The sequence below is a fragment of the Rhinopithecus roxellana genome, chromosome 2, assembly GCF_007565055.1.
Source record: "Rhinopithecus roxellana isolate Shanxi Qingling chromosome 2, ASM756505v1, whole genome shotgun sequence".
Lineage (NCBI taxonomy): Eukaryota > Metazoa > Chordata > Mammalia > Primates > Cercopithecidae > Rhinopithecus > Rhinopithecus roxellana.
Genome location: NC_044550.1, coordinates 116,360,178 through 116,382,753, shown reverse-complemented (window position 1 = coordinate 116,382,753; position 22,576 = coordinate 116,360,178). Strand labels below are relative to the sequence as shown.

Genomic DNA, 22,576 nt, shown 5'->3' with positions numbered 1-22,576 from the left:
AATCTATATAATTTATAATGACTTTTAAATTACCTCCAGATATTTTTAAATGGTAAAACCTTTGGAATTATGAAATTGCATTCTAAGTTTAATGTAGTTAGTACTTTGGTAACTTTGATACTGTAGGATGGGCAATAAAATAAATGTATCCTGAAAAGATTTTTTTAATTCCCATTTTCAAGAAAATGTGAGATATTAAGATTATATTGCCATTAAGATAAATTCAAAAGCTTCATTTACTTTTTAAAATAAACTTTTCATTTTAGGAGAGTTTTATATTTATAGAAAAATCATAAAGATAGTACAGAGAATTCACATATGGCCCACTCCCAGTTTTCTCTGTTTATCTTAGAATGCTATGGTACATTTGGTACAATTAATGGACCAATATTGATACATTATTTTAAAAGTTTATATTTTACTCATATTTCCTTGGGTTTACCTAGCATCCTTTTCTCTGTGTAAAGATTTCATCCAGGATGCAGGATTATATTAGCTCTCATGTCTCCTTAAAATCCTCTTGGATGTAACAATTTCTTATGCTTTTCTTGTTTTTAATGACCTTTCACAGTTTTGAAGGTTATGGCCACGTACTTCATAGATTGTCCCTCAGTCGTGACTGTCAAATGATTCTAATGTTTTGGGGAGGAAAACCAGAGGTAATGTGCCATTTTCATCACATTACCTCAGGGGAACATGCTATCAACAGAAGTAATCACTGTTGATGTTGCCATTGATTACCTAAGGATAGTGTGTGGCAATTTTCTCCAATGGGAAGTTTCTCTGCCTACTCCCCCTTTCTATACTGTATCCTTTAGAAAAAAAAAAGTCATTAGCACAGTTCTCACTTAGGGAATAGGGAGTAATGTTCCGCCTCCTTGAAGATGAAGTGTCTCCATAAGTTGTTTGGCATTTTCTGAATAAAAGATTTATCCCTTCTCTTCTATTTATTTGTTTCATCATTTTTAACAGTATAATTAACAGTATAATTTCACTTGGTATATAATTTATGTATTCGCTTTTGCAAACAAAAAAAGTCAAACTCTCAGTGGCTTACCTCAAAACTCATGCACATTTATTTCATACTTGGGGATATAATTCTATACTACTTTATGTATGTTGTTGCTTGAATTGTCTCTGCTTTAGCTACTGTGTCCCTTTGACACTGCATCACTGTATGGGGGGGGGTGTATGCACATGTTTTAATTTTTTTAGTTCTTCCTTACTTTATGGCACTAAAGGATACTCTAGGCTTCTCTTCTATGTTTCCTACCCCAAGCCTAGAATCCACCATTTCTCCAAGGAGCCCTTGTTCCTTTTGTTCAGGATGGTATTAGAAACAGAGACCTAGGAACTTTCTATGTTCATTGCTGCTGGGTGTCATTGTTTCTAGGACTCTCAGCTGACACAGCAAGGAAATGCACACACACATTTACTTTTTTGATCCCTGTTTTCCTGTGTGTTTTGGCTGCATGCTAGACAGAGAGGCTATATTAGCACTATATTTTATTTGTGGACTGCATGTTTCAATAGGTTAATAACGATATGCTACCCATAATCCTCTCTCCTCTCCATACTAGCCTCGTTTTATGGGTGGAGTCACTATTTTGCTAATTTGGTTTTAAATGGAGACTTTTTAAATTTTTTGACCAGACAGACCTATTAAAAATAATGGTCATCTAACAAAGGAAAATGATAGCGGTTTGTACCAGTTTTTTATAAAGGCAAGGAAGGAAAATTAGCCTCACTTGTGAAGTGAAGCTTAAGGATGGATAAAGTGTTTGCGCTCATAAGAAAATCATAAAGACTGTTTTCCATAATGGTTGAACTAGTTTACAATCCCACCAACAGTGTAAAAGTGTTCCTATTTCTCCACATCCTCTCCAACACCTGTTGTTTCCTGACTTCTTAATGATTGCCATTCTAACTGGTGTGAGATGGTATCTCATTGTGGTTTTGATTTGCATTTCTCTGATGGCGAGTGATGATGAGCATTTTTTCATGTGTCTGTTGGCTGTATGAATATCTTCTTTTGAGAAATGTCTGTTCATATCCTTTCCCCACTTTTTGATGGGGTTGTTTTTTTCTCGTATATTTGTTTGAGTTCTTTGTAGATTCTGGATATTAGCCCTTTGTCAGATGAGTAGGTTGCAAAAATTTTCTCCCATTCTGTAGGTTGCCTGTTCACTCTGATGGTAGTTTCTTTTGCTGTGCAAAAGCTCTTTAGTTTAATTAGATCCCATTTGTCAATTTTGGCTTTTGCTGCCGTTGCTTTTGGTGTTTTAGACATGAAGTCCTTGCCCATGCCTATGTCCTGAATGGTACTACCTAGATTTTCTTCTAGGGTTTTTATGGTATTAGGTCTAACATTTAAGTCTCTAATCCATCTTGAATTAATCTTCGTATAAGGGGTAAGGAAAGGATCCAGTTTCAGCTTTCTACTTATGGCTAGCCAATTTTCCCAGCACCATTTATTAAATAGGGAATCCTTTCCCCATTTCTTGTTTCTCTCAGGTTTGTCAAAGATCAGATGGCTGTAGATGTGCGGTATTATTTCTGAGGACTCTGTTCTGTTCCATTGGTCTATATCTCTGTTTTGGTACCAGTACCATGCTGTTTTGGTTACTGTAGCCTTGTAGTATAGTTTGAAGTCAGGTAGCGTGACGCCTCCAGCTTTGTCCTTTTGACTTAGGATTGTCTTGGCAATGCGGGCTCTTTTTTGGTTCCATATGAACTTTAAAGCAGTTTTTTCCAATTCTGTGAAGAAACTCATTGGTAGCTTGATGGGGATGGCATTGAATCTATAAATAACCTTGGGCAGTATGGCCATTTGCACGATATTGATTCTTCCTATCCATGAGCATGGTATGTTCTTCCATTTGTTTGTGTCCTCTTTGATTTCACTGAGCAGTGGTTTGTAGTTCTCCTTGAAGAGGTCCTTTACATCCCTTGTAAGCTGGATTCCTAGGTATTTTTTCTCTTTGAAGCAATTGTGAATGGAAGTTCATTCCTGATTTGGCTCTCTGCTTGTCTGTTACTGGTGTATAAGAATGCTTGTGATTTTTGCACATTAATTTTGTATCCTGAGACTTTGCTGAAGTTGCTTATCAGCTTAAGGAGACTTTGGGCTGAGACGATGGGGTTTTCTAAATATACAATCATGTCATCTGCAAACAGGGACAATTTGACTTCTTCTTTTCCTAACTGGATACCCTTGATTTCTTTCTCTTGCCTGATTGCCCTAGCCAGAACTTCCAACACTATGTATGGCAATTCCTCAAGGATCTATAACTAGATGTACCATATGACCCAGCCATCCCACTACTGGGTATATACCCAAAGGATTATAAATTATTCTACTACAAAGACACATGTACACGTATGTTTATTGCGGCACTATTCACAATAGCAAAGACTTGGAATCAACCCAAATGTCCATCTGTGACAGACTGGATTAAGAAAATGTGGCACATATACACCATGGAATACTATGCAGCCATAAAAAAGGATGAGTTTGCGTCCTTTGTAGGGACATGGATGCAGCTGGAAACCATCATTCTTAGCAAACTATCACAAGAAGAGAAAACCAAACACCGCATGTTCTCACTCATAGGTGGGAACTGAACAATGAGATCACTTGGACTCGGGAAGGGGAACATCACACATCGGGGCCTATCATGGGGGGGAGGGGGGAGGGATTGCATTGGGAGTTATACCTGATATAAATGACGAATTGATGGGTGCTGACGAGTTGATGGGTGCAGCACACCAACATGGCACAAGTATACATATGTAACAAACCTGCACGTTATGCACATGTACCCTAGAACTTAAAGTATAATAAAAAAAAAAAAAAAGAGAGAGAGAGAAAAAAAAGAAAATCATAAAGACCATTTTCTTGGTCTCGTGATTATTTTGGGTCTTTCTACAAAAAGTTTCATTTTCTAGCTCCTGTTACACCATGCACAGTTTTGATGACTGCAATATGGTGTTACTGCTTTACCAAAGGTAAATATTCATGTCTCATTTTTCCAACCGTATTTAAGCTGGTCTGTGAAGCTTCGTTTTTCATTTCACTCTTTATTTAATTTGGTATACAATTTATGTATTAGGTTTTGCTAACAAAAAAAGTCAAAATCTCAGTGGCTTACCTCAAACACTTGTTTTTGCCTGCTTGTCTCCGTACATCTTCTCATTCTGAGACTCAGGTGGTAGGGGAGCCTCCATGTGGCTAATGCTGTGCTTGTGGTAGAGAACCAGGAATACGAGCCCTGCTGAGCCCGTTGCAACCACATTTAAAGCTTCTGCTTGGATGCAGAAAGTGGCATATGTGCTCTCATTCTGTTGGCCAAAGTCCAAAGTCAATGCGTCACACAGGATCACCTACTCCTCCTGTAGAAGCACAGGAAAGTTATGGGAAAATGGCAAAGGATGTAGAAACAGACTCCAGAGAGTGAATGAGGAAACACACACAATAACCCACCCTCAGAAACTTCGCCTAAATACTTACGCATTAGAATTACATCAGCTATACATGTCAGAAAGACCCAGAGAAAATGGCTTAAAACAAAGGAGAGGTTTATGTCTCCCTCACCCAAATGAGTGGTTCATGCTCAGTATAGACCTTCACACTGTTGAGGACTGAAGCTCTTTCTATGCTGTTTCTCAGCTGTACGTGATGGTGTGGTTTAAGATGGTTCCAGGCAGTAGTATGGAGGAAGAGATGGTGAAACAATGCATCAGATGTTTTTTCAGAAGGGTTCAGAAAACTGCTAAGTAATAATTTTATTCACATTTTACTGGGCAAAACATAGTCACGTGATTATACATCAATGCAAAGGAGACTTGAAAAGATGGTCTTACTCTTTGTTTCTCTGTGCCCAGCTAACATTTTTATTACTGTGGAAGATGTGCAGGAAGAGTTGGGGATGAAAACATGTCAAAAGACTTGGGTCAAAGTTCTTTGAATGAATCATATAAAGTCTGAAGAATTATGGAACACAAGGTAATCAACAAAAGACCAAATGAAAGGCAGAAACAGGTAAAGAAAATTCAGAAAATAATGGTTCAATTGAGTGGAAAATGCAATGAGGTAACAACAGGTAACAACAGACTTTGAGCAGACAAGAGAGATGGCTGGAGGATGGAAATCACTTCGAATTTTTGTAGGAGATAGGTGCAAATCAGGTTCTCAAAGAGTTAAAGTTCAGTATTGTTCTGCTAACATAAGGATCCATCTCAGGAATCTTAAGGTAACCAACAATTGCCCCAAACTGGTTTCAGTTCTTCTTATGACCTTTCATTTAGATTTGTTTTAAGTAATTTATTTCCTCTGGTATTCTAATCAAATGGCTTAAAAAGGATCTCTGAGATTCCTGAAGTATGCTTGGCTGTTCAAATATTTTCTGAACAAATTAATGGACTTGCAAATCAGACAAAAGAGGAAAAGTTAGGCTGAGACTGTATTGTGTGCTCTGTAAAGCCAGAGAATGAAAGGATGCACTGTGTACCAAGACATTGACTTAGGACAGTATACGTGAATACACCTTCTCATAGCAATAAGCAAATGTTGGTTTAAAAATAATGGTAGCACATTAGAGCATAATGGGAATTTTATACTGACAATTTCATTTACAGTATTTAATTCCGGAACATCTCTATGAATATAGGCACTCTTGATATGTTTCATATCTGTGTTCTTATACTTTGATACATATCCCTCATCTTTTATAAATGGTATTTAGGATACATCCTAATATTTCCGAAGTATCCAGGGATATTTTTAAAGTGTGGGTGATGTATAAATCACCAGCTAGTTGTATCTGGTACGTTTTATTTTGTGCTTGAGAATGGCATTGCAATTCTGACCAGTGACTAGAGAGTAGTCATTTTCTAGTTAATTGGTTTTAAGAAAGTTTAATGATTACTGTAAGCACTTAAACAGACAACAGGTTAGGCTTGACGTTTATTTGTTTATTTCTTACATTTCACCCTCTTGGTCTTTTATTCTTTTATAAGTTTTATTTTATTTTAGTATATGAAGTGAATGCAGACCATTCTAACATTGTACATCTGGGGGACTACCATGACCGTTAGAACAGCAGCATCAGAGGAATCTGGGGAAATACATGCTTTGAACATTTAATAACACTGCTGCCATGACTTAGTGAATATTTCCATGCCTGCGTATTATGAAAATAGAGCACTGGGACCATGGTTGAAAAGTTCAAAAACACAAAAGCTGGAGAATACATGGCATTCCAAATGTCTGCATTACTGTTCTGTGAGATGTTTAGTTCTACTTTGCTAGAGCCGGGATTATTTAAACCTTGGTCCTGTAGTTTATAACAAGAACAGTTGAAACAGTGATTATTTCATATTTGAGATGACTCTATAATGTAAAATGCTTTTTAAATACTCAAGTTTAATCAACAGTGTGTTAATGTAAACATTGTTATAAACTCATGATCAGTGTTTTAGAAATAACCTGAATTAATTCTTTTGAACTGGATGTGTTTCAAGAGTTTTTTTTTTTTTTTTTCTTTTCGTTTCTGACAAAGGCCTTTGGAAGAATGAGCTCCTTCCCCCCGCCCCCCCACCTTTATTTATTTTATCTTTTCTTTTTTTTTTTTTTTTTTGAGGCGGAGTCTTGCTCTGTCGCCGGGACTGGAGTGCAGTGGCTGGATCTCAGCTCACTGCAAGCTCTGCCTCCTGGGTTTACGCCATTCTCCTGACTCAGCCTCCCGAGTAGCTGGGACTACAGGCGCCGCCACCTCGCCCGGCTAGTTTTTGTATTTTTAGTAGAGACGGGGTTTCACCGTGTTAGCCAGGATGGTCTCGATCTCCTGACCTCGTGATCCACCCGTCTCGGCCTCCCACAGTGCTGGGATTACAGGCTTGAGCCACCGCGCCCGTCCTATTTTATCTTTTTTAAGCTATGCTCAGGAAAATGAACATTTCTTCTTTGCAGTTGATAACAGCATTTACAAGGTATACAGCATATAGGGTTGTTCCAAATTCCTTCCCCAAATAACCACGCTTGCCAAATAGCTTTGACTTTGCAAAAACATTGCATTGTTGGAAAAATGCCTAATATGAATCTTTCCCAAACTTTCGGTTGGGGAAGCAAATATGTGGAATAATGCTCAGAGCCATTTGCTGTTCAAAGGATTTCAGACCCTCCATCCAGCCCCACAGATACTAAGGCTTTGCCACGGTTTTAGCAGCATGCTTGGCTTTTTTGACAGCAGGAATAGCTCTTTGGCCCACTTTCTCTTCTAAACTTTATCTAAACTTCAAACTCTTTGGCTTTTTTCCCCTCTTTTGCTAAAGCTAGTGATCACATGCTGAATAAATAGTCTATAAACCATGATCTCTTGTCCTGTCAGGCTTGTTATCCAAACTCAAAACCAGCAGTGTCAGAAACCTGCCTGATAAGTATTCCCAGGTAGATTTTCTAACTACTTCCCCCACTGGGTACCATCATCATTGCTTACATACTTCCAGAACTCCCTCGTAGCACACTGACTATATTTGGAAGAACTAATTGGTGGTTCTGGTGTCTTTGTTAGGAAAAAGTGACACTTTTTGAAGTTAATAAAAATCTCTTCAGCTACAGTTTTTTTTTCAGATGTAACAAAACATTGTTTGAACAAATATGTTCTCAGTAGTAGTGACAGTTCATTTCTGCTTTTCCTAGCCATCAACATCTTAGGAAAGAAAATGGTAGGAGAAGTTCCTTAAAGACATACAATTAGTTTTTGAATAATGGCAGCTCGTGATAGAAAATTACTTTTCAAATCAAGAACTCAGTTAAATTAGGTTCCAATTGGATTGCATCAGCATTTTTATAATGTCTTTAAGTATTTTTCAGTTGATCTTAAGCAACTTTTAATATCTATTTCAATTCTGTACAAACAATTTTTACTATATTAATGACTTGGAGGAAAGAAGCATATTTATCAAATATCACAATTAAGAAAGTGACTGTGATTACTCAGGTGTGACATCAGCAAAACTAAAAAGGGTTCCCTTTAGCATTTACTAATAGAATTTTCTTGTGAGGCAATGAGAAGCAGAGAGATCATGCTCTTTGGGGACAGAAAGTGTATCTGAATACAACAGAGCTTGAATTATTCAGCAGTGACTGAGAATTCAGTAAAGTCTTTCAATATTTGAACTCAAGTACAAGATGTACTTGTAAAAATGTCTTTGTTTCCCATTTGTAAATGTTAAACATATTCTTGTTTAGTGGGTGGAAAAATGATAAATATAATCCATTCAATATAGTGCAATGCCGATGGGTGGCTGGGTGCACTTGCTTCTCCCTCCTCCATTGTATCTGTTATCTACTCTCAATTCACCCTCATACACATAATACCTAATTAAAATACATTGCTAACCTGAAGACTTATAAAAAAAGTAATTTGGATGCTACTACTGTTTTATAAATTATGATTTTGATAATATGGGAAAATAAAAAAGTTTATTCATAGAAATCTCTGCTGCTTTACAGGAGCCTTATTTTTCTGTATTAAATTAATTAGTTAATTTTTTTGAGACAGAGTTTCACTCTTGTTGCCCAGGCTGGAGTGCCATGGTGCGATCTCGGCTCACTGCAACCTCTGCCCCCTGGGTTCAAGCAATTCTCCTACCTCAGTCTCTTGAGTAGCTACTCAAGATTACAGGCATATACCACCACGCCTGGCTAATTTTTTGTATTTTTAGTAGAGATGGGGTTTCTCCATGGTGGTCAGGCTGGTCTTGAACTCCCGACCTCATGTGATCCACCCACCTCGGCCTCCTAAAGTGCTGGGAATTACAGGTGTGAGCCACCACACCTGGCCTATTTTTCTTTGTTTTAAAAATTTAGATACCTATTTTTAAATGAGAGTAGAAAACATTAAGTGATCTAGTTCCTTTGTTTTCTTTTTAGTCTAGTGAACTACCAAATTCAGTTGATCTTTTTTTGCATAATCAAAAGTGATCCATGAAAATATTAAATCTAAGCAGGGAGAAGAATATTTGAATGAGAAGTTGTGCCAGTAGTATGTACATTAACCCAGTAAAATTTATAAATCAGTTGACTAAAATATTCACCTAAGCATAACTAACTTGACAATTTTGAATATGTAAATTATTAGCACTTTTTCCACAAGTATATCATATTTCCAAAATATTCAGCACTAAAAATTATAAGGTTAAAATGGGACTTTATCAAATTCATAAATATCTTGAATTAAGATGTAAAATAAATTATTTTTATTATTTGAAGCATTTGTTAATCGCACCGTTTACTCAACAAAAATGTATTGGGTTTCTTTTTTGTACCAGGCACTGCGTAAAGCGTAAGTGAAGTGTGTAAAGTATTACTTTACTTTATAAATTAAAGATAGGTGAGATGTTCATCTAGCCTTCAATGACTTTACAGAGTTAAAATATTGCGTAATTAAAAAAAGAACGGCTTAAACCAAGTAAAAGCCCAAACCAAAGCAAACAAAAATGAACAGAAGACAAAATTCACTGAGGGATTAGCACCAATAAACACACAGGTGTGTTTTCTCACCTGTTTTGTGGGATTAAACTGAAGCACTATTTTCACGAAGTGTATTATTTAGTCTTAAGAAACCCTACGTTTTTTAGTTTGCATAAAAGCTGTTGAAACAGGTTAAATAAAGAGTAGTGTTCATTTCACTAGAGATCAATGACTCAACCTGACACTTGTTTCTAATGGTCAGCAAATTTTATTTTCAATGTGTGTATTACTTTTTCATAATTTCAAACCAAAGTTTGCTAATCTTCATCAATCTCATGAGTATTTAATATAGTAGAAATGACTTGTTTTGAAATATCAGAGCATATCATGATGTACCTTAATTGTGTGCTGCTACAATGGAATACCACAGACTGGGTAATTTTTAATGAACAGACATTTATTTAGCTTCCAGTTCTGGAGGCTGGGAAGTCCCAGATCAAGGGGCAGGCATCTTGTGGGGCCTTCTTGCTGTGTCCTAACATGGCAGAAGGGATGACATGCACAAGAAGGCAGAAGAGAGAGAGAGAGAGAACGCACTCGCAGGCACTTGAGAGAGTGAGAGAAGGGGTCTGAACTCATCCTTTTATAAAGAAACCAGTCTCTCAATGATGACATTAATCCTTTTAAGAGGGGAGAGCCCTCATGACCTAATCATCCCTTAAAGGTTCCGTCTCTCAACTCCGTTGCATTGTGGATTAAGTTTACAACACATGAACTTTGGGGGACTCACTGAAACCCCAGAAGGAACCTATGTTTAATCTTTGTACTATGAAATTTTCCTTAAAAAATTAAATCTAAAAAAATCGTAGCTAATAGGTGAAGAATTATCCTGTTGTCATACTGTTATAAATTGTATTTCTTTATTGCTAATGAGGTTCAAATAGTTTCTTGTTTGTTTTATTTTTCATTGACACATAATGATTGTTCGTAAAATATTAAATTTTGCAAATATTATCTTTAAGTCTTTGTGTTGAAACTAAAGACCAAAATATTAATGTTTAAATTGGAATGACCTAGATATATAAATATGAAATTGAGGACTTAGATCCTGATGGATTAAAATGGGTTGGCAAATTTCTTCTGTAAAGGACCAGATAGTAAATATTTTAGGCTTTACAGGCCATATGATCTCTGTCCCAGCTACCTAACTTTTCTGTAGTACTGAGAAATCTTCCACCAACAGTGCTTAAATGAATAGACATGGATGTGTTCTTTTTTTTTTTCTTTTTTGAGACAGAGTCTGGCTCTGTCACCCAGGCTGGAGTGCAGTGGCGCGATCTCAGCTCACTGCAAACTCCACCTCCCGGGTTTTCAAGCAATTCTCCTGCCTCAGCCTCCCGAGTAGCTGGGACTACAGGCACCCACCACCACACTCGGCTAATTTTTTGTATTTTTAGTAGAGTCGGCATTTCATTGTGTTAGCCAGGATGGTCTCGATCTTGTGACCTCGTGATCCACCCGCCTCGGCCTCCCAAGGATGTGTTCTAATAAAACTTTCTTTATACAAACAGGCTGGGTACTGGATTTGGCCTAAAGGATATAGTTTCCCAATCCCTGGATTAAAACATACGTTGAGTGGATAGGCATTTTTGTTAACCATAAATGTCACTGTGTCTTTGCTGATAAGTCATTGCTTCAAAGACTGAGATTCATTAACTGTTGGGAAGACACAAGCTGCTTGTTTCTCAACTCTATTTCAAGGAAATAGATTGCACTTCTTTCTTTCTCATAATCAGATAGGGATCATGTTGTACTAACTGCAGCTCTGCCAAGGAATCATTTTTTTATATCAGTGCTTCATCCAATTCCTTCCCACCGTGGCATGTTTGGAAAAGAATAATATGTATATAAAATACTTGGACAAATGGCTGAGGCTGCTTATGGATGAGGATTTTGATTATACCCTTTAAATTCAAAGAATTATCACAGTATTCTCACCTCCTTCCCAATTCTTTCCTTCTCCATCCCTCTTTTTTTTTTTGCTGCCCAATTCTTTGCAGGCTTGAGTTCCACTAAATATATCCCCCCAAAATGAAGGTTACAAACATTTGCCAGGAATGAGATGAGATGCTGCTGTATATTATTTTTACGTATTTTAGTAAGCCCGTCTATTTTCATTTTTGTAAAGAAACCAGGAAAAACAAGATGTTTTCTAAGGCCTTATTCAGGATTAAATTTACATATTTACATATGATATCTATCTTTTAAAATCTGAAGTGAGTCTCTTTTTCTGGAGTCTTCCTCATCCTCTGAACCCTTTTCCCTCATGTTCTGTTACTTGTTTATAAAATAATATCAGTGATCTCAACTTTTTCTAGAGGAAAGTGGGCTCAGAAAAATAAGTTAAAAAAGTACAGCAGAATCTCCTCTGGTTAATCCTCAGAATCTGTACGAGTCACAGTAAATTATATTTGATGCTGAAACAAACAACCCAAAATTTCTGTGGCTCACCAAGTTAAGAATATATTTATCATGGATATTCCAGTCTGATGATTCAGGTGACAGTGAAGTTCAGGCAGAGGTTCCAGAGCTTCATGCATTAAGCAAACTCGGCACCTCTGTTCAGCTAGTGGCTCTTAGGGTTTGAAGTTGTCTACAGATGAGGCACTAGGGAGTGAAGCTGGAAGATGTGAATGTAGCCACCATTACTTCTGCTCACATTTATCTGGGGACCCAGTTACATGGCCTTATGTAATGGTAAGTGAGTGTGGGCAGTATGATCCAGGTAATTGCATCGAGGAAAAGGAAACAAGGCTTGGAGAATAAAAATCATTGTTTCAGCCCTAGCCACCAAAACAGGTTTTCCACAAAGCTGATGTTTATACGGGCATGCAGTTCCTACTTGGTGTATGCTACCTGCAACATCATCTTCTCACACTCAAGGAGAAGCACAGGGAAGTACATAAACCTCTGAATGAAACAGTGGAAACTTTAATTCTAAAACTCTGAGAGAAACACCAACCAGGGGAATAGGGCTGAGCTTAGGTCTCAAGACTACAACTGTGAATTTCAGTGTAACAGAAACTCTCAAGGACAACCACCAAGTGAAGGATATATTGTAGATAAAATCGTGTTTAGTTGTAGAGATTTTACAGACATATATTCATGTCAACTGCCAGAACTCTAAGTGGTAGAAAACCAGTCTGCTATAATAGATCAAATGAAAACGGTTTAAAAATGAGCATGATGATTAATAGATACGTATTTGATTAATAGATCTGTACGATGGTACACACACATATGGATGCCCAGGCATACCCCATACTCTACTTCTTTCTCCTGCTTTCAAACTCAACTTTCACATGAAAAATTCGTTCCTATATCTTTTCTTTTCCCCTTGACTGCAGTATTTATGATATATGATATACTTGCACCTTTTAATATAAAGGCCATCAGGAACATTTTTGAGAATTATGGATGTAAGCAATGCCACAGAGTGTCCTTTAATTTTTTAAGGTTACAGTATTGAGCTACTTCAAATAGTCCTGTTTGCTTATATAAATCAAATGAAAACATTGGTAAAAATATACACAGATGATATAGGTTATTAATCCAATTTTTTTAATGTTCAAAAAGTGATCTACTATTTTTCAGAAGTATTTTATAATTTTAGTACAGCTGGCAGTTGAAACTTTATCATTACATTTTCTGACCCAAAGCGTTAGATACAAACTCATTTGTTTTATCTATAGACATGAATTTAAACCATTTTCTAGTGACTAGATATTGTCGCTGGAACACGTGGAGCTTAACAATAAGCGTTACGTAGCCTTTAATAAACTGTGGTTCTGTTTCATAATGTTTTGATGCCATAGATTATCAGAAAATGGTATTAATGTTCTTTCCCAAAATAACATTCATAAAACTTTCCCACATTGCTTTTTAACTCAAATCTTTTATTTGATGCATTAAAATAATGCTTATTGGAGGGTTTGGATGAAATTGAGACATTCGGGGTTATTTTTTTAAACAAAGTAAGCTCATTGATTTAAAACTCACCACAAGCTATAATTTGCACACACTCATACACACAAAAAAACCTGGATAGCTGCACTGGTGACATAGGTACATCAAAAAGATCTGAATTATCTATGTGACAAAACTTCTGAAAAGCCTTTTTTCTCTGCATCTGTTTTAAGCTGTTCTTTTCTAATCCTGCATCATTCCTCAAATGCCACCCGCGCTATCTCCATCCCTGCTTTCCTGATCTTCCTTTCCCTGCTCTATTTTTTTCTATAGCACTGATCATCTTTTAATAGATCATATGAATTGCTTATACGCCATGTGTGTTGTTTATTGTCAGTTTCCCATTCTAACTCGCAAGTTCCATGGGTAGGTATTTTTGTCTGTCCTGTTCCCTGATGTATTCCAACCACCAGGAACAGTGTTTTCTCCATGTCTATTTCTATATTGAAATATGAATCTAACTACAAGCATTACTTGCTTAACCTTTATGTGTGATTAGTCTTCTTTTTGCTCACAGCAACAACAGCAAAGATGATCCCAACTGTCTTTCTCATTCAGATGGTTAATAGCTGTAATGACTACGGGTTGCCTCTACCAAAGTCAGAATCTGCTGTTTGAGTCTAAGGATCTTGGACCCAGCAGTCCATTATCCCTGTGCACACCAGAGTTGCCACTGAAACAGCTCTTCTATGATTCTAAGTGTTTGATTACTAATGCACTTAATTCCAAATTAATTTGAAAAAATCTTTAATTCCTTTTGAAGTCTTCTCAGATCATTGTGGAAACAGGGTCAATATAAGTAAATGCATAAATTTGCTGTTGAATTACAGTTTCTTTTTCTACTTAATTTCCTTTTTTTGCTAAGGAATCACTTTTCCTTAAAAGCGGTATCAAGATTCTTTTATTTCAAAGAACTGTAGCATTGTGCAGATCTCATGTTTTCCTCATCTACCATTCATTTTTATGCAAAGGCAAATTAGTCTACTTAAAATAAACACCAGGAGCAGCTTTGTAGGGTATGATATCTCCCTGAAAGCGCACCAGACGTCTCTTGGCCAGCAGGAGGAGGTCTGAGGGCTTTGATTTCCCCCGTTTCTATAGCACTATTTTTCTCTACACTTTCCGCACTAAGGGCTATCTCCCTTAGGTTACTAACAGCTAGCATTATCTTGCCTTCTGTAGTACAAGTCCTGAAGCAGCTGCTGTCATACTCTAGAGCAGTAATAGCCAATCTTAGAGCGTGAAATTTGAAATCAGTATACAGTAGTTGATTAAACTAGCTTTATTTGTTTTTTAAAAACCAGAACAGCATAGTATAGAATATAATAAAATGGAACAGAACAGTATGGAACAGAGTAAGATGTATCAGAATACTCAGTAAGGTTAAGTATTACTTCATTAAGTAGTAATTCCTTATCATTTAATATCTATAATATACATTATTATAGAATCAACAAAGAGAGTGCCATTATTCTAGGTTAGGGATTCTTAACGAACAACCTATGATATGGGCTTTAGAGTTTTCATAAACCTCTTGAAATTGTACAAATATTTGTGCTTATGTATGTTTTATATATGGACTTACAGACTATATATGTACATATGCATATGTGTGCACCTATATGTGTAAATATAGTATGTATACATATATTTTGTTTATTTCTTTATATATACAGTCACTTGCTGCATAACTTGTGTTTCCAGCACCGATGAACCACATGTATGAGGGTAGTCCCAAAAGATGAGAATCTTGTGTTTATACTATACCTTTTCTATGTTTAGTGATGTTGAAGTACACATATGGCCATTGTGTTTCAACTGCCTGCAGTATTCAGTGATGCACTGTATGGACGTGTAGCCTAGAAACAGTAGGCTAGACCATACAGCCCCGGGGTGTAGTAGGCCGTTATACCACCTAGGTTGATGTAAGTACCCTGTATGATGTCTGCACAACCATGAAGTGTCTAACGAGGCACTTCTCAGATCATATCCCTGTCACTAGATGACATATGACTGTGGATTGTTTTTAGGGACACAGAATCATAGCTGCTATCAAGCTTTCAAACTGGGCTTGTAACCTCAAATTTAGGAACTTCAGTTCTAGGAAAAGGTATTCTCACTAGAGAAGTTCATGAATCAGGAATTCCCAAAGTCAATTAGCATCCAGTGGAGTTTTCGGCATTCTTCCATACCAGAGAGGGCCATATTCTGTCGGTTTATTTTTTGAGAATTGTTAATCTTAAATAATAGATGAATTTGACCAAGTTATAAAAATCTCTTCATGTTAAGGTAATTCCTTCCTTGTCACTCAAAATTCCCTCAATAAAAGTACCAGTTGGATATTTTTCATGTCCAGGACATATCTCTGAACTTAAGAGACTTACAGATTAATAATCTGTATATGCAGATCTCATGTTTTCCTCATCTACCATTCATTTTTATGCAAAGGCAAATTAGTCTACTTAAAATAAACACCAGGAGCAGCTTTGTAGGGTATGATATCTCCCTGAAAGCGCACGAGACGTCTCTTGGCAAGCAGGAGGAGGTCTAAGGGCTTTGATTTCCCCCGTTTCTATTGTACTTCTATAGAACATTCTCTTGTAAAGTCCTGGCTGCTAGGCATAGTTCTAGTCGATTTCACAAGGTTATTTTAGTACTTAACGAAAACCTTGAGGAAAAGGTATTATCATCCTCGTATAAGGAAACAGAAGCTCGGAGAGTTTCTGTTAGAGATAGATACCATAAATTCACCAGCTTGGTAAAACACAAAACTACAATTGGAACCTACATCTTCTAATGTGTTTTCCAGATGCATGTAAAATGAATGTATTTCTAAGGAGGTGAATCCTTTCATTACAGCTGTCATACTTATTTTACATTCTAAGTTCAGGTTGTTGTTAGTACCATTGGATCAAATAAAACTGATCTGTTAATTTGTTGTTCAATTGGTACACATTAGAATGTGAAAAGGTGCTCTACTGGTAATTTCTATGGTCTCAGGCAAATCAGAATAGATAGTTACCCCAAATGACGCTAAAGAATCGTCTTGGTTTTCTTTAGGACTTCTGAGTGGTCTAAGGACAGCAGATTTACTATATAGTCTAGTTCTGTCACATGAACAATTCATTTGTATTGTATTCATCAGTGGATTGATTTGTGTAATTCTACCATAATTTTCCACTGGTCAGATATGTCGTTTTCACTATAGATTTCTTAGTTAAATAAAGTTCAGAAATGATAAAATAATTGAGCTACATATATAAATGTCTGATTTTCTGATATATAATCACCATATCCAGGAATTATTCCAACTTTCAGTGTAGATGTTTTAACAATTATTGAACAAAGGTAATTAAAAATTACATATAATTTTCATCATTGATTTTAAAGATATATCACTATAATAGTAGAAATAACTTTTTACTTGTAGTAAAAAATGTAGTCTTGAATCTTGGCTATTATAATTCAGTCTTGGAAACTTTGAACAAACTAATTCATGTCTTTAAATGGGAGCTTTCTCATTTTTAAAAAGATATACAAGTTTCTGCTGTAACACCTCAGAGGAATACTGTAAATACTAAATAAGATAATATGTGAGTGCTTTGGAAATTGTAAAGAACTTTCAAAAATGTATGTATATAGGTATATAGATTTACATATATACATTTTGATGTCTACATTCTCATACATTAAAGCTTAAATTATTTTGCTTTATATAGATTTTTAATTAATATTTTAAAACTTAAATAAATATACATTAAAAAAACCTTCTACAGCTTTAAAATAATAATTTAAAAACCCCACTAAGGAAAGTAATTTTTAATTTACTTCACGGAGCTGTTTCCTAAAAACGCCCTGAAGATGGCACAATAAGTACATTTTGGTGCAAATATTACCAAAGAAGTTGTAAGAAAAATATATTTGAGGTTAAAACACTAAATTTAAAACAAGCCTTTTGTAAGTTTGTGGAAAAGAAATAGTTTCTGAGCCTTTTAACCAATGCCCATTGTTTTAATGTTACGGAAGTCATTTGTTTCATTGCACTTTAAGGAGCGCTGCAAACAGGTAGCTAGTCAGAAAACTGATATTGTCACGTTACTGACAAGAGTCAGGTTAGTTCATGTTGTACAGTTTTATCAATAAATTTACCCTTGTTATTGTAAAACAGCTGATAAGCTCATCTGTTATCCTCTGCATAATGTACAATCTGCATCTAAATGCTGGTTTTTATTAGGCATTATGGGGATAAGGACTAGCAGAGAGAAAAGCTGAAAAATATGTTTTATTAAAATATAAAATACAGTAGGCTCTATTCTTAGGAAAAAATATTAGACGGTTATAATGATTTCTATGGGGTTGTAATACTTAACAAGTTTAAAAAATATACATCTATATTAGGCCAACTATATATTTTACAAAGATGAAGTAGAATTTGTGAAACGAGAGTTAGTAGAAATAAAGGTTCCTTTGGAAATACACAGGTGTGAAAATATTTATGCTCTATCTATTTGAGTATCAGAGGTTACTGGTCTCAGCCATCTCTCTGACTTACTTGTTTCTCTATCACACACATATTAAATACTTACAATATGTATTATGTAGTCTCTACCTATTAAGGATTTAAAATCTAAGTATGACCAATTATATATTCATATGCATACACATATAAATATTACACATAAATCAACGTTATATATATTGGTTGTCAATACATGTCCATACACATTCACTTACAGCATGTTAAATAAATACCTAGGTGAAACATGGGTTTTATAATTAAATTCGTGTGTAAATCCTTGAAGGAAAGAGTTTGTGTTTTTATGGGTATTGGCAAATTGCCTCTCACTGGAAGGGACTTCTTTAACTTACCTTCCAAGAACTGAACTTTACTCCTAACAAAACTGATTTATTAGTGTGATAACTCTTTTATAATTTGTGTAGCAGGTTTTCCGGTCTTCACTAGAAAAACTCATAAAAATACATTAAAAAACGATTTATTATGGCATTCTTAGAGCACTGAGATAAGGAGTATAAGAAATTTTGACAACTTTGAAGTTAGTTACAATTTTTTTTTCTGTGTCAATATCCCAAGGCCTCTTGAATTTTTTTCAGGATCAAAAGTGATATGATTTTTGGCTGTTAGTAAATCATGGAAATATCGATATAGTCTTTTCAGTTTAGATGGGTTGCTAAAAATTAAAATGATATGAAGTTATAGCATTTCAGACTTCATCAGTTCATAAATTAGGAACTGAGGCCAGGCACAGTGGCTCACACCTGTAATCCCAGCACTCTGGGAGGGCAAGGCGGGTGGATCACCTGACGTCAGGAGTTCAAGACCAGCCTGGCCAACATGGTAAAACCCCATCCCTACTAAAAATACAAAAATTAGCTGGGCGTGATGGTGGGCACCTGTAATCCCAGCTACTTGGGAGGCTGAGGCAGGAGAATGCTGGAATCTGGGAAGCAGAGGTTGCAGGGAGCTGAGATCATGCCATTGCACTACAGCTCAGGCCAACAACAGCAAGACTCTGTCTCAAAAATAAAATAAAATAAAATAAAATAAAATAAAATAAAATAAAATAAAATAAAATAAAGAACTGAAAGTCTTATCATTTGTTTTGAGCTTTTCTTCCTATGTTTCTTTTTGAATGAACTATCTGCTTATTTAAAATATTTTAGTAGACCTTTTACATTCAAAATCTTTAGGTAGGGAAATAGTATACATTTAGAAAATTATAGATAGTGATGCTTACAAAAAAGTCATCAAAAATTATCAAAAGAATAATGGATGGTTTAAAAATGTCTAAATGCTTATGAAGTTGATTGTCAGTGATGTGTTATTTGGAACCGTATGGGTCAGTTTGACAATGTGTACTTAAGGATGTCAGGTGACATGTTGCTGAACTGACTACACTGCCTCCGTTAAAAATGTTTTAAAACTGTCCATTTATACATTTATCTATGTAGTCTTTGCTAGTACATCATTCACTGTTTTTAAAATATTTTTTAAAACAATTTAAAAAATCTTAAAGAAATGAACAAAACGGATGAACACACTAAACAAGCAAACAAACAAAAAGCAAACAGAGAGAGAGAAAGAAAAAAGCTCTTACTTTGCAATGTGCTATTTTGAACTTAATCTGACAGAATCACAGTCTGTCCATTGTTTGAAGATTCTCAAAAGAATGTGAGAGCTTATGATTTGATTGAAAGAAAACATGACTTTCAGTCATAACTTTCATATTTCATTGGACTTACTTTATTTTCATTGTAGAGTGGTATTTCATGACCTTGGCAAGGCTATAAAACCATTCTGCATTGATGTAGCACATCCTATAGATGTTAGAATGACCTGGTTACTACCATCTCTTTCAAAGTAGTCCCAAACAATTATTAAATACATAATAATATATTTAATATGTTCTGAGATCCATAGTTTAGCATTCAGTGTCTCTAAGGACTGTTACATGTTAATCCAAGCAAGAAAATGGTATAATCTATATTATGATGAAAAAAATCAATAAATAACTGTGAATGAACAACATCAATTAATATGTATAATGAAAAGTAGTGAAAATAGCTGAGAGTGATAATTTACTGTCATGATATTTCATTGTAATTAATTAGTAGTTCATATTTTCTTAGTTGAAGAGATTTTGAAATTTGACTTTCCATATATTACCTGGGAGATGGCATTAAATGAAATAAAGCCAATTGTTATTATTCCCAATTAATAAAATCATGTGTATTTGTTGGTAGCATGCTTTTGTAAAACAACTTTTGTGGTGGCCACACAAGAACACCATAACAATGTTGTAGGCATTTGAAAAAGGGGCATGGTAAGCTTGAAGGGAGTGTTAAAAATGGATTATTTTACTTTCATTTGTTTCACTTAATTGTTTTCAAATTTTAATAAAGAAAGTTGTTATTGTATTTTTAAACTTTTTGTATTGGTTTCTTTGTTCTGTCGTATTGGGAGTATACTTTTACTTATCTTTCTCTATAAAAATAGCAATCTGCAAATAGATATGTTTTACAGTGTCTATAGCCACCTATCGATTAGAGAGTATGTCATCTTCTGTTCCAAAAGACTCTAAAATAGAAGTCATTATAATGATTTAGATGTGACATTTTGTGAGTAGAAGTCTCTATCAATGATCTCTAAACATTTCTTTAGGGCTTTAAGATTGTGAGATTTTCTGAATGAAGTTTGGGTGTTCCCCAAGCAACCATTAGTCATGGTAAGTTATTCATGTACATGATCTCCTTGTCTAAATAATCATTGTTAGCACATGTGAAGTTTTAGCAACATTCATGTTATGCTCACTGACAGAATGTAAAGGGACTCTACATTTGGCATGCTTAGTAAATGGCTTCAGGTTTTGGTTGCAGTGATGTCTTTCTTTGTGAAGACTCTAGAAAAACTTTGACTTCCTTTAGTAACACTTATTTCTCAGAGAATATTTTGGAACTTCAGTGAGACACTCACAAAAGATAGTTCCTACCACAGCGGGTTCACCACCACCCACCCCCTACTACTTTAGTGTTTTGGGTTTATGTTGGCCAGTGTGGTGCAGGGGCCCTCATTATGTCTTTGCTCCCTCCACCTCTCCTGCCCAGTTGCTCCAACTCACCTTTCAGACTGAGGCCAGACAAATCTTCCTCAAACACTGCTCCTATCATGACCTATGTGAGTGAGGGTCTTGTGGAGTTTTTTTTTTTTTTTTTTTTTTTTTTTTGGTCCAACCAGTGAAAATTATTTAACCTAATCTATTTTCCTTTTTGTTTTAAGTAAGAAAATCAAGAGTGAAATTCGGCACAGCCAAGTAATCAGCATCCAGCTGTTTCAAGTAGTGTGTAGCCCACCATCTCTTCCTTCTGTTTCATTAAATTCATTAAGTCCATTAAATTCGTCAAGCAGACAATGCTTGGTTTTATTCCCTGATGCCTAATTGTGCGTCATACTGTACTGTGTATGCCACTTCATGTCCTCGTGGAGATAAGTGCAGTATAATTCTTAAACAGGAAATCTCAGGCTTTTGCTCAAGAACTTCACATGTTTCCCAGTTTTGTACTGTACCAATTCTAAGTTCTTCTCTGTGGTTTACAAGATTCTCTGCTCCATGTATTTAATTTTGTTTCCCACAATTTCTCAAAATGTACTCTCTATCTAATTAGGCCTATTTCCTTAAGGTTCTCTGAAGCTGTCATAGCCCTTCTTGCCTTTGCTTTCCCTGGAGCCCATCATCTTGCCTCTAATGTACTTTATTTTCCCCACTCCTATGTTAATCTCACCATCCTGTCCTTGAGAGACTAACTCACACAACTTTTTTGTGAAGCCCACTGTAATTATTCATATATCTCCTTCTTTAATAGTAATGTTTCTGTTTCTGTGCTGCAAAAAAAGAAATAGTTCTTAAATCTTGATACATTTTGCATTGACTCCTTAACTATATTATACATTTTAGGATTTTCATGGGTAGGAATTATGTCTTAAACTTTTTATGTTTCACAAAATCTCGAGTATAAGATTGAGGACTCATCTAGTAAGGATTTTGTGGCAGAGATCTAACCTCTCTTAATTCTTCTACATATTACAAATTTTTAAATTGCATAGCCTTTAGTTGAGATACATGGCAGAAACCAATGTTTCCCTCTATTTCTTTGCATTCTCTAGCCTTCCATCTTGTTCTGATTAATGAACTATGAGCAGAAATGACATCACTTCCAGCAGAAGTGAAGCCAGCAGGTGTGTCTCCGCCATCACTCTCTTCTCCTGTGACTTGGGAGGCATGCATTCCTGTTGGCAGAGTAGCAACATGAAACAGGATTTATATCCGATTTCAGATGGACAAGAAATACATCTATGTTGTTTTAAGCCATGGAAACTGTGAAGTCTGTCTCTTGCAGAAGCTAAAGTTAATTATCCTCAGGAATATAAAATTCAAATGGTGGTATACATGTTTTGTGGAATCTTCATGTATATGTGTATTTGTTTTATAGAATCTTCACATATATATATTTGTTTTATAGAATCTTCAATTTTATATACATGTATGTTTTATAGAATCT

At 35.6% G+C, this 22,576-nt stretch overlaps 1 non-coding gene across 1 annotated transcript; it reads left to right on the top strand.

The window, feature by feature from the left end:
• Nucleotides 1-18,411: 18,411 nt before the first annotated feature.
• LOC115896182 lies at nt 18,412-18,474 on the top strand. Its single transcript, XR_004056121.1, has one exon. It is a non-coding gene; the product is annotated as a U7 small nuclear RNA (small nuclear RNA).
• Nucleotides 18,475-22,576: the final 4,102 nt, after the last annotated feature.